Genomic DNA, 11,608 nt, shown 5'->3' with positions numbered 1-11,608 from the left:
TAACGCGTACGATGCCCGCGTCAAGGAGTTCCTTGACTTGGGTTCTACACGCGTTAGCCTGTTCCGCTCCCATTACTCTACGCTTTTGTATGACTGGCATAAAAGCCGGGTCACACTTGAGCTTATGCTCTGCTTTACTTCGAGGTACACCAGTCATGTCAGCTGGTGTCCACGCGAGGATGTCAGCGTTTCTCTGTAGTAAGCGTTTGAGTAAGGTGCGCGTAGGATCAGTGATTGTTGGGCCAATGGTAACAGCCTGGTCAGGGTATTTGCCATTGAGGGCCCATTTTTCTGGTTCGGTGATGGTTGGTTTAGCCATCTTTGGTTTGGGTTTAGATGAGACAGATGCGATGCATACCTGGGGAATACCGGTGATCATCGCTACACCCTCAGCTGTTGGCTATCCCATCATGCCGTGGACTGAAAATACCACGGCATTGAATCTTGCCATCCCGTCTCTCCCGAAGAGAATGTCGTATGTGTGGTGTGGCTTCCTCATCACGACGAAGTCCACGTCTTCTGTGCGGGAGTGTTTCCCGTCCGTGAGAATGACGGGGAAAGATAGGATACCCATGGGGGTGTTTGTGCTGCCATCGAACCCTTCCATTGAGGCGTAGACCGTTTCCAGGCGTTCCTTGTCTTCGTCGTCTAGCTTGTCGAAGAACTGCCTGTACATAACCGTTGACGAGGCGCCGTTGTCAGCAAGAGTGCGGGAAGTGATGTAGTGCCCCAGTTGGCTTCTGATGACGATAGGGCCTTCTTTGCTGGGTCCTCCTGGCACTCGCGGGAAGCGCACCTCAGCTTCCTTCCACGCGCATGGTTCTGTCGTTCGTCGTTTTCTTCCTCTGATGTTACTCTGAACCATGTGGATGCTGATGTCAACGGGCTTTCGTCTGTTGCCTTTGTACCGGTTATCATTCCTCCCTCCATTCTTGATTGATGCCACAAGGTGTGTAAGTCTTCCATCCTTGACGAATGTTTCAACAATATCCCTCAAGGATGTACACTCCTCAGTGTTGTGACCCTTTGTCCCGTGGAAGTCACAGGACTTGCTCTGATCCGCATTAAATCGCTGCCGAATCACTGGAGCTTTCGGCCATGGGAGTTTTTCAGTGGCAAATATCTCCGTGACGCTTTTGGTGAGTGGCGTCCACCGATGTTTTCGGTTTGAAGGGTGCGTGTTATCCCTTCCACCTACGAGAGGGCGAGAGCTGGATGTGGTGTCAAAGTTTACCCTTGACTGCCAAATACCTAGCTTCCTCTTTTTTTTCTGCCAGGCGGTCCGAACGTTGTTTTCTCTGGTCCTCTGCTTGTATAGGTGTGTACTCTGGGGAAGATCCCTACCCAGTTGCTTCTCCGTCTCGGCAAAGCGCTTGGCCGCCGTCATGATGGCATCCCATGTGGATGGCATGCCATCCTTACCCGTCAACGTGCGGATAAGCTCTGGGTATTCGGCGCCCTGGATGAAAGCGGCGCGAACAAGATCTTCACTTATGTTGCCCAGACTCAGCTTTTTGGAGTTGAAGCGAGTGATGAAGTCTAGTAAAGATTCATCTTCTTCTCTAACGCAGTTGAGGATCGTCCACTGTTCTTCAGTATATTTCCTCTGTTGACTGAAGTGTTGGCTGAACTTGTGCTGAAAGTCCGCCCAATCATAGATGTGGTGGACGGTAAACGATCGAACCACGCCCTGGCCGCTCCAACCAGCGTCATCTGGAACATATAACACCACGTGGGTTCCGTCCAGTTGCTGACGGTTGCCCCTCTATGAATCTGTTCAAGTGATCGTCTGGGTCGGATATACCATCATAAGTGCCGATGTTGGACATCTGTTTGGCACTTCTCGGGGCGATTGCTTCCGCAATATCCCTTGCAAACTTGGACGTTCCCGCATTTGCAGCAGTTGGTCTAAAGGTTTTGGAGAAGTCACGTGGGTTTCCCCCCGCGTTCCTTGGTTTGAAGGTTTCTCCAAAATTCCTTGGTTGGAAGTCCGTTTCCTTACGCTTCCCTTTCGCCATGTGGCGAGGGTTTGCGTCGGTGTCGGATTCCTCCCGATCATCGTCCGAGTACTCGCACTCACTGTTCATGTTGAGCTGTTGTCGAGTGCTTCCGAATTCGTCAGCCTGTTGGAGTGAACGCAAGCGTTCATCCAACTCAGCTTGAATTCCTTCTGACGTGCTTCGGCCCACGCCTTAACTTGATCGAGTGTTTGGCGAGGGAGCCTCGTCTGTTTCTCCAACTGGGCATCAGTGAACCCCAGTGAAATATTGTTTACTGCACTTGCCCCGGCTTGGATAACCGGGGTAGTGTTCGTAAAATTTGTGTAACCGCCGGTGTTCCCCCAGTAGCTGGGGTTGTGGTTACCGGGGTTTCTTGGTCACTCACTGGCCTTGGGACCGGAGTAACGTTAACCATCTTTTCAGAGGTTTTTGAAAAAACTGAGAATTAGTTCTAGCTTTTATGCACGGATGGCGCCAATGAAGAAACACTAGGTGACCCCGAGTAGATTATGGATAATCTGGGGGTTAAGTAATGTTTCCCACGAGGGTTAGGTCCGGCAGAGATGGTTATTCTGATGACCTGCAAAACAAATACCGGGAGCTCGTCACTGAGAAGGGGGGGTTCCTCCTTGTGACCACCCTCCGGCGTGAGAATCAGACTAGATTGCTCTGAATATAAGTGTATATAAAGAGAGATTGCTAGAGAAGATAAGATACAAGATAATGATACCGTTCCAAGGTGTTGGAGTATTTATAGCCGAAGGTAGGTTTCCAAACAGGTACAGCCAGCTGTATAATATTCCTGTTCTACCAACTATGGGCTACGCACGTGCCATGCTGGTTGGTGGGTAGGCAGCGACTGATAATGACAAGGCCGGCTGTGTACTGTTCCTTTCCGCCGGCTATGTACTATTCCTTTTCCGCTGGCTGTGTACTATTCCCTTTCCACCAACTGCAGGCTATGTGCGTGCCACGACAAGGGTTGGTGAGTAGGCAGCGGCTAATGGTGACAAACAGTACTAAAGCGTGCTCCTCCTCGTACTGTTGTCGGTGAGCTGTCACCCTGTGATTGGTTCATGGACTGTTTTGGTCAGATCTTGTCTATTTTGTCCATACCTTGGCAGGTATAGTACAAAAGATATTCCAGAAGCATACGGACTGGCTCATTTGAACGGGAGTATTCCCGCCTTGCTCATTCCTTCAGGTGACACTGGATTATTGAGAGTTAATGCCTTGTGCGTGTAGCCTTGCTATTAGTGCGGGTAGCCTTCCCTGATGGCTTGTATCCGCAGCTGCGGGAACAGGCGGGGTACTTCACCATTAGGAGGCTTTCCCTGCGGGAACAGCTGGCGTACTGCGCGTAAGGTCTTCATCTCTGAGCATGGTGGGTCCTGCGGAACCAGTTGGTCCTTGCGCAGACGTCCCTCTTCAAGGTGAGTCTTGCGGGTCCAACTGGGCTCTGCTGGGACCTACCTCTTCAGTAGCAATTCGATTTCCTTTTATATATATAGAATAATACAATTTTCGTAGTTAACTAGTTATTTAGGTTATTCCGGTTTTCTTTTAATGATTTAATAACGGTCATCAAACCCTTATACCACTTGTACACAGCTAAGGGGATGTTTGGTAGCTTCTTAACAGTTATTAAGAGACTACCACTTAATGGCTCGTAACCTCTTAATGGCTAAGAGGTAGCCTTAAGTTTGAATGGCTTAACTATTCAAACTTAAAGCTACATCTTAACCATTAAGAGGTTATGAGCCATTAAGATGAAGCTTCTTAATGACTGTTAAGAGGCTACAAAAAACCCCTAACTAAATAATTTCAGTTTTTTGTATCATGATTCATGATTTCGATAAGAAAGTTTCAACTCAATATTGAACTCACCTTTCTAAAGCTCAAAAGCACGTCATATGTTGACACCTCCTTGGAAGACGTTGAATAAGACACCATTGTAGATTTGTTCTGACATAATCTAATAAACCGCATTTGTGGACAGAATTCCGACAAGTTAACGGCAGATTGTTGAAGGTGATGGTTATTACTAAATTGGATTATGGTTGAGATGTGAAGTGGGCTTGGGTTTAAATAGGCACCTGACTTAACCAAGTTAGGTACGCGTTATGCTATCAAACTCGGGTCTGGTCTAAATGCTTCTAGCTCCATACTTTCAGCCTCCCACCATTGTACTTCGCTTACCGGGGCCTACCACACTCATTGTACTTTTGGTTATTTACAAAGTAAATAAAAAAAATTATTAAAGCATCAAAAAGTCATTTGGGAGGTTGGTGGCTCATTCTCCTTTGCCTATAAGAAGGGTTAGGAGGTATTGAGTTCAAGTCTTCAATATAACTGGAATTCGTTATTCGTAGAAAAAAGCTGTTGGTGACGACAGGGAGGTTTGAAATACGGCGGAACCCCCCCCCCCCCTCCCCCAACAACCACCGAACACTGTAGCAGTGTGGGAGGCTTTTTGGTGGAAGAAGGGTGTCCTCGAAGCCCCACTAGGATGCCCTTACAACCATGAACCATTGTTTTGGGGGCTTGTGTGAATATATCGTTTGAGTTATATACTTGGTAAATAAAATGTGTTTTTTAAATAATTTAAAAGTATTAATTTAATTTTCATTAAAAAAAACAGGGCTTGCAAGGAAATAAATAGATATTAAGTCGACTAACATGATGCGTTTATTAAATAGGTTAACTTCTACCAGGTAAGATTGTTGCTTTATGAAATTGAGGTCACGGGTTCAACTATGAACACAACCTCTCGCACAAAAACTGTGCATTATATCGTGAAGTGATCCGCACCTCCTAGGACCCTACGCAAATTAGCTTAGGTACACTGGGCACACCCTTTATGACTAGTGTGCAATCATTGTGAAAAATTAAATAAAGAGTTGCATCGTTTGTGTATATTGTTTCGTATGTGATCGATGAAACAATTATGTGATTTACAGAAGCACCTTGCTTTTTCTCACACAATATCTCAAATATTATCATCATCGTACTCAGTATATCGCATCAATAGCAAAGTTATAGTGAGAATGGTAAGATGTAGACAGTGTTACCACTACCCTTTAGGAATAGAGAGGCCGTTTCTGATGAGACCCGCAGCTTAGACATAAGGCGCATAACACTCAATCATCGAGACACCGCCGATTGATGCATGTACCCTTGTCTTTCAGCTATCAACGCCACCACATGATGCCTGATTAACCTTTCGCTACATTTAACGTTAATTTCACGATATTAGTAAAATAACGTCAAAATTAGTGCAATTTCATTTTTGCCCACCCGAGGGTTCACACATATATACATTATATGTACGCACCCCGCAAACAGGGCGAATCACAAGCCTATCTCAAACATTATATACAAACGTTATACGTGCGCACCACAAGCCCATCACAAACATTATATACAATAATAAACTTGTTGCAGTTTTTTATTTCATTTTGGCCCTCTACTTAATTTGAGTTCGTACTAAACAAGCGCATGTATTTCGTTTACACTCCGAACCCGAAAATGTTAAACCGGGGAACCAAAACCAAACCTTATCAAATAAATATAGGTCTTACCCAAATCATTTAAGGTTTTGTCTCGTCCACCAATGTGGGAATCCCACTTAATATTACATCCATTTTGAACAAGGTTTAGTTTGTTGCAAAGTTCTCACAACATAGAACATAAACGAAATAGTTATCGTTTTATTAACCACAATTAAATATGATACGTTATTTACATCAAATATTTCATGAATAATACGTTATTTGTGTTGGCGGATCTTATATGTCTATAAAAAATACAAAAAATAAGATTAGATCTTAAGTTCATAAGTTCATAAATGTCTATAAGTTCAAAAGTAATAACAATATATTATTATTATTATTATTATTATTATTATTATTATTATTATTATTATTATTATTATTATTATTATTATTATATCAAGAAAATTTGTTATGAAAACGTTGTGTGCAGTTCTTGAATTCGAAGTATTCAAGATGAGAAAACGTTGATGGCGGGTTTGAGTTCAAATGAAAGTAACCATTGGTTTATTATGCCCATCATTTGAACTTGTCAGCCCACAATTGTAATTGTGGCATTTATGAATTATGGGCTAATAAACCTTGTAAAGGTAAAGGTGAATTTTAAGTCTAAGCCGATAATTTGTAATATACAAAAACGATTTATACTAACATGGAAATGATTGTAAACTTTTCTGTTGCTACATCTTCGGTGTCGACCGAATTTAATTTAATACTGACTCGTGTATTATAGTGTTTAACTATGTTTCCGACCAATGAAAGCATAGTTCTTGTTGGAAAAATGTTCAGTCTTGCAGCTAAGAAGGTGTGGATGGCTTCGGGTGATCAATATGGGTTCATCAAGTGAAAGATCGTACAAGAAGACACGACTCGGAGGTGATGATCGGGTCTCGATCAACACGAGCTAGACGATAGTCAACGTGGTTCCGGCCCCGTTTCAACACGCCAAAGATTGATCAAGAATTTGTTATTAGAGCAAAAGTTAAGGACCTCGGTATGAATCAAGGTTTATGTATATGTTGTAGTTTATGTCATTTTCGTTTGAATGCATGTGCGGTATATGTATTGCAATTTCTCAATGATACAAAGAGAATATCTTTCTTTGTTTTATTAATATTGTTTAATAAAATTGTGACTCGCTTCCTACAGTTTTTACTACTTGCTTAGTTTGAGACGTGGACAGTCTTTTAGTTTAAACTGCATCAAACCATGAAACTCGACATCTTGTTACAACAAAGTTTAAGAAGTTCAAAGAATCTCATCATCTAACGAATCAATAAATTTACACGTGAAATCTAGACAACGGGAGAACAAAGTTTATATCGAAATAAAAGAACAAATTGTCAGCAAGCGACCGATACAAAAATCATAGTTTTATCTGAAAAACGGCGCCTTAAGAAAACTTAGAAACATATATGTTTACATGCGTTTATGAACTTTTTAGGAGCAACTATTTTTGATAGAGAATGATGTAAGTTTTGGAGCTTGCAAACATTAAAAATAACATCCAAAATAGCTGGGATGTCAAGAATGGTGAAGTGTCAAAAACATGTAAACCACAATTGGAACCAAATGGATATTAATATGGTTCTGTGTCTATGTGCACCACCTACTAAAGTTTTAAAATGTTTTTTTAATCCAATACCGCCCCGCCCTTACCGCACATGTAACGGCCCATAACACCCTTTCGGCTCAGTCTTTGGGTGTTTCTTTTATGTCACGTTGCCACGCCAAACAAGTTCAGCCAGTCGTGCACAGTAACTAAACAACACCAAAGAACGATAACTTTGTTTTCAGTAGGATCGATTTTGCTATTCAAAAGAGGGATAGCGACGCAGCTTGTTTCCCGCTTATCTATTTTTTATTATAATTGGATCTTTTTATTTGTCCTATGAAATAAATCTTTAACTAAAAAAAGAGAACAAGAATAAAGGAGTGTATTTGCCATGACATGTTCTCTAAGTAAAGTAATACACAAAAAGAGTAATATATCTCACATGGTTTATGACAATGCAATGTTACAATGTATGAATGTATAATCATACCGAGCTAGTAGCTTTATTCTTGGCTTACAAGTTTGATAAAAGAATAAAGTTATATAGCATTTACAAGATATCTAATTAATTAATAGTAATATATAAGTTTATCCTAAACTAATTGTAATAATTTTAGTAACACACCTTTAGTGAGGTATATCTAGCTCTAGTTATAAATGTTACAACGCGTAATGTTACAATAATGTACAATTATCAACAAGCTATAGCCTCACACGATACTTGAGCTCTAGTGAAAACTGTTAAGTCATTTATATAATTAGCCCAAACGTAGACGAACTGTGAAGTAGGGGCTTGGAGTTTGCAAGTAACCGGCGATACAACTATGCAAGCATGCATTCTAATGCACAATGTGTGTGTGTGTGTTTTTTTTTGGGGGGGGGGGGGGGGCGGTTGAGATCAATGTTATAGCATATCTAATTGATTAGGCCATAAATGATGAACCGTCAACTTATGAACTTGAAGCACCAACATAATGTTCGAAAGTTTACATGGAAATATATGGTCTCTTTAAGTAAACTTATATGTATATTTTGTCTTGTCATGTTTTTTTTTGTGAGATCTTACCGGATACATGTTTGTTTACATGTTATTTATTGAACTTCATTTATGTAAATTATGAGTTTCAAAGTTTACAAACTACCCACGATTTTATAATATCTAAATATAGTTTTTAACATTTTTACCATAGTAAATAACACGAAATTAGAAAATAAATAGTTCGTTAAAACAAATGTAGAATGTATAGATGACGTTACAAGGTTTTTAGCCTTTTCTACTCGAGATAAAAATAAGTGTTTTTGATTTTCTGATATGACAGCTAAATGCGTATGTTTTAAACGTTTTTAAACTTTTCGACCGTAAATACTCTCATCAAAACTAAAGCAACTGAGAATTAATTAATAAATTAAAAAAAAAAGGTTATTCATATTTTTTATGAAATCACATGCATGCTTATTATACAAGTGACTAAAACAAAATTATGATAATATTAGTGGGAAAAAGTTGTATACTTCCCAAGAGTCCAACACAACGTGTATTGTCCAAAGTGCTTTACATTTCTTAGCATATAAATCCACAATAACACACCTTTAACATTCCAAAAAAAAATCACTACACAAAATATGAACCCAAAATACACCATGCCCATTACCACCACAACCTCCCTAGCTGTCGTCGGTAGCCCTGATGCCGACGACATCGAAATCCCATTTCACTCCCAACAAACCCCACATTTTTCTTCCTTCCCAAAAGAAAAAAACCACCACCACCTCCTCCAACCACCGCCTACGTTGGTTACATACAAACAATGTCTTAAAAACCACGCAGCCGCCATAGGCAGCCACGCCTTGGACGGCTGCGGTGAGTTCTTACCATCACTAACATCCACTCCACACGAACCCACCTCACTAAAATGTGCCGTGTGTGGCTGCCACCGTAATTTCCATCGACGTGAGATAATTGATCATGATCACATTCACACCCATGCAACACATGCACCAAATGCGCTTATTTCCTTAAGAACACTGGCCGCGGGTAAAAGTGACAGCCCCCCAAAAAGGTTTCGGACAAAATTTAGTGAACCCCAAAAGGAAAAAATGTACGTTTTCGCCGAAAAAATGGGGTGGAAAATGCAAGGGTTTGATGATGAAAAGGTGACGGAGTTTTGTAATGAGATTGGGATAAAAAGAGGGGTTTTTAAAGTTTGGATGCATAATAATAAACACACTTTGGGGAAGAAAGATAAAGAGACAGCTTCTCCTACCACCGCGGTAGCCACCGAAGTTTACTGCAACAAAATCCAAGATGTTTATAATGTTAATGTTGATGGACATGATAATAATAATATTAGTAAGAGTGGTTATCAAGAAAATGGTGTTGGTGGTGGTGGTGGTTGTGTTAATAATCTTCATGCTACAAATAATGGGTTGTCTTCTTCATGATGATTATATTATGCTTGTATTAATTTGAATTTATGAGAGAAGTGTTTATTTGAAAGTAGAAAGTGTTATTGTGTTTGTTTTGTTTTGTTTTAAGTTTTAACAACCCTAACTAAGAGTTTTAGAGTGTTTGTAATGAAAACTAATTTTTTTTAATGTAATTTATATTAAGAGAGTGTTATTATACCTTATTTTACCTATATTACATCTGTAATGTAGTTTCTTTTAATAAGTACTCTTGATTTATTTGGTTAGAAATAATATTGCAACGTAGTTTCTTTTCAGATAACTACATTATAATTTCGGTGAAAAATAGATTCGTCGGTAATCTTCCTTGATGGGGATAACCGGATAAGGACTTGTTAGTAACCTGTCATCAAAGGCTGGTGGAAAACGACACTTGTGTAATTGGTTTTAAGTAAAGAAACGCATAAATACATATACATGATATCACAGACAAAAGGTTATTGTATAGTTAAACAATCGTCTAATGTAACATAATTAAATTTATTATAGATGGTTATATGATAATATCATAGTTCTAAACTTAAAAATGGTTATGTACACACCCTTTATAATGCTATAATTAACCCAATTTTGGGGGTGTTACTTTTGGGGGTCTAAAATCTCTTGTTTAAGATGCAGCATGGTTTAGTTTCTTGATGAGTTTGTGGATGGAGTGAATTATTTAACCAATTTCTCTTTTGTATTTGTTGATGGTGACTTTGGTCATTTTTTTGCAGTGAAGTTATGTGCATGTCAGAGTAGCACACACTTACCTTGCCAACAAATTAATTGTGGTAGTTGGCATTTACACCTTTGAATTTTGATTGAAGCAAACCCCACAACCCCCCTAATCTATACTTATAATCATTACATTTTCAACAATTAAACATGCTCACACATCCAATAATCTATGTGAATTCTTTAATTTACTTCTTTCCTTGAACATCGTTTGGATCATTATCCACGTTCAAATCCTTTTACGAGATTTCAGTCGTCCCAATTTTTTCATGCTCTAGAATTTTAGGGTATCGAACTCGAGACCTCCAACAAATGAATCCCTTAGAGAAAACCCCTTGACCACCAGACCAGACATCCTAATGGTTCTTAAACTTACTATTAAAATATACATCAATTAGTCGCATTTAATTAGGACATTTAGGCTATGCATAAAATACCAATTTCGTCCTTGTTAGTGAACGGCGGTTTGATCTTTTCCGGTCTTGTCACACTTGTTTTATTGCTAGATTCTTCGGGGTAGTATGGGTAATTCTAAGGAATTCACAATTGTTGAATTTGGATTGAAGCAACCCTGTTAGATCTGTTCTAACATCTAATCTTCCTTTCCATCATTGTTTTTTTACTAACTTGAAACTTTAGTGGGTCATGGGCCATTCTTATATATATATTGGAAACACCCATGTGAAATACCAATATAGATCTTGTTATGTATTCTATACTCTACTTTCACAATCAAATATATTAATTTAGTGGTATGATGTCTCCACGTAAATATAAGGTTGTGTATTCAAATTCTAGCAAATAAAAAGAAATGTGAAATTTTCTTGTTAAAATAATAATCGGATTTAGACAAGTATAAAACTTTTTGGAGTTATTGGTCAATTCTCATCCTATTCAGTTGCGAACGAGGGTGTTAACAATCCAAGTCGAGGACAATCTCGACTTGCTTCGAGTTTTATATCAAAAGCTCGAGCTTAATTCATCAAATAGTTTCAAAATCAAGCTTGGGTTTAGAGATTGTTAGTTATTATTATTAAATTAATCAATTATAGTTTTATATAACACTATATATAGTTTAGCTATTTGCTTATTTGCATCCTATAATGATTGATTATATATATATAACTTTTATTTTGTAATATATAGTTATTATATTATACAAAAATTATTAATATTTATCAAATAATATGATCGGTTAAGCTCGTGAGTCTAACATAGCATGGTATATGAAACTCATGCCCGATCGAGGAGACTTTTATTTTATACTCCAGCTTTTTTTAGCTTGACTAACTTTGAGCTTTTAATGACCGGTATTGGGG

The 11,608-nt window shown here is 39.1% G+C and overlaps 1 pseudogene; it reads left to right on the top strand.

Moving 5' to 3' along the window:
* The first annotated feature begins 8,432 nt into the window (after nt 1-8,432).
* On the top strand, nt 8,433-9,692 carry LOC143597363 (zinc-finger homeodomain protein 11 pseudogene; annotated as a pseudogene).
* Nucleotides 9,693-11,608: the final 1,916 nt, after the last annotated feature.

This window comes from Bidens hawaiensis, unplaced genomic scaffold (genome assembly GCF_021521415.1).
Source record: "Bidens hawaiensis isolate Kalapana, Puna unplaced genomic scaffold, B.hawaiensis_p1.1 tig00048168_1, whole genome shotgun sequence".
NCBI lineage: Eukaryota > Viridiplantae > Streptophyta > Magnoliopsida > Asterales > Asteraceae > Bidens > Bidens hawaiensis.
The sequence above is the reverse complement of the archived record's forward strand: the minus strand, read 5'-3'. Positions and strand labels throughout refer to the sequence as shown.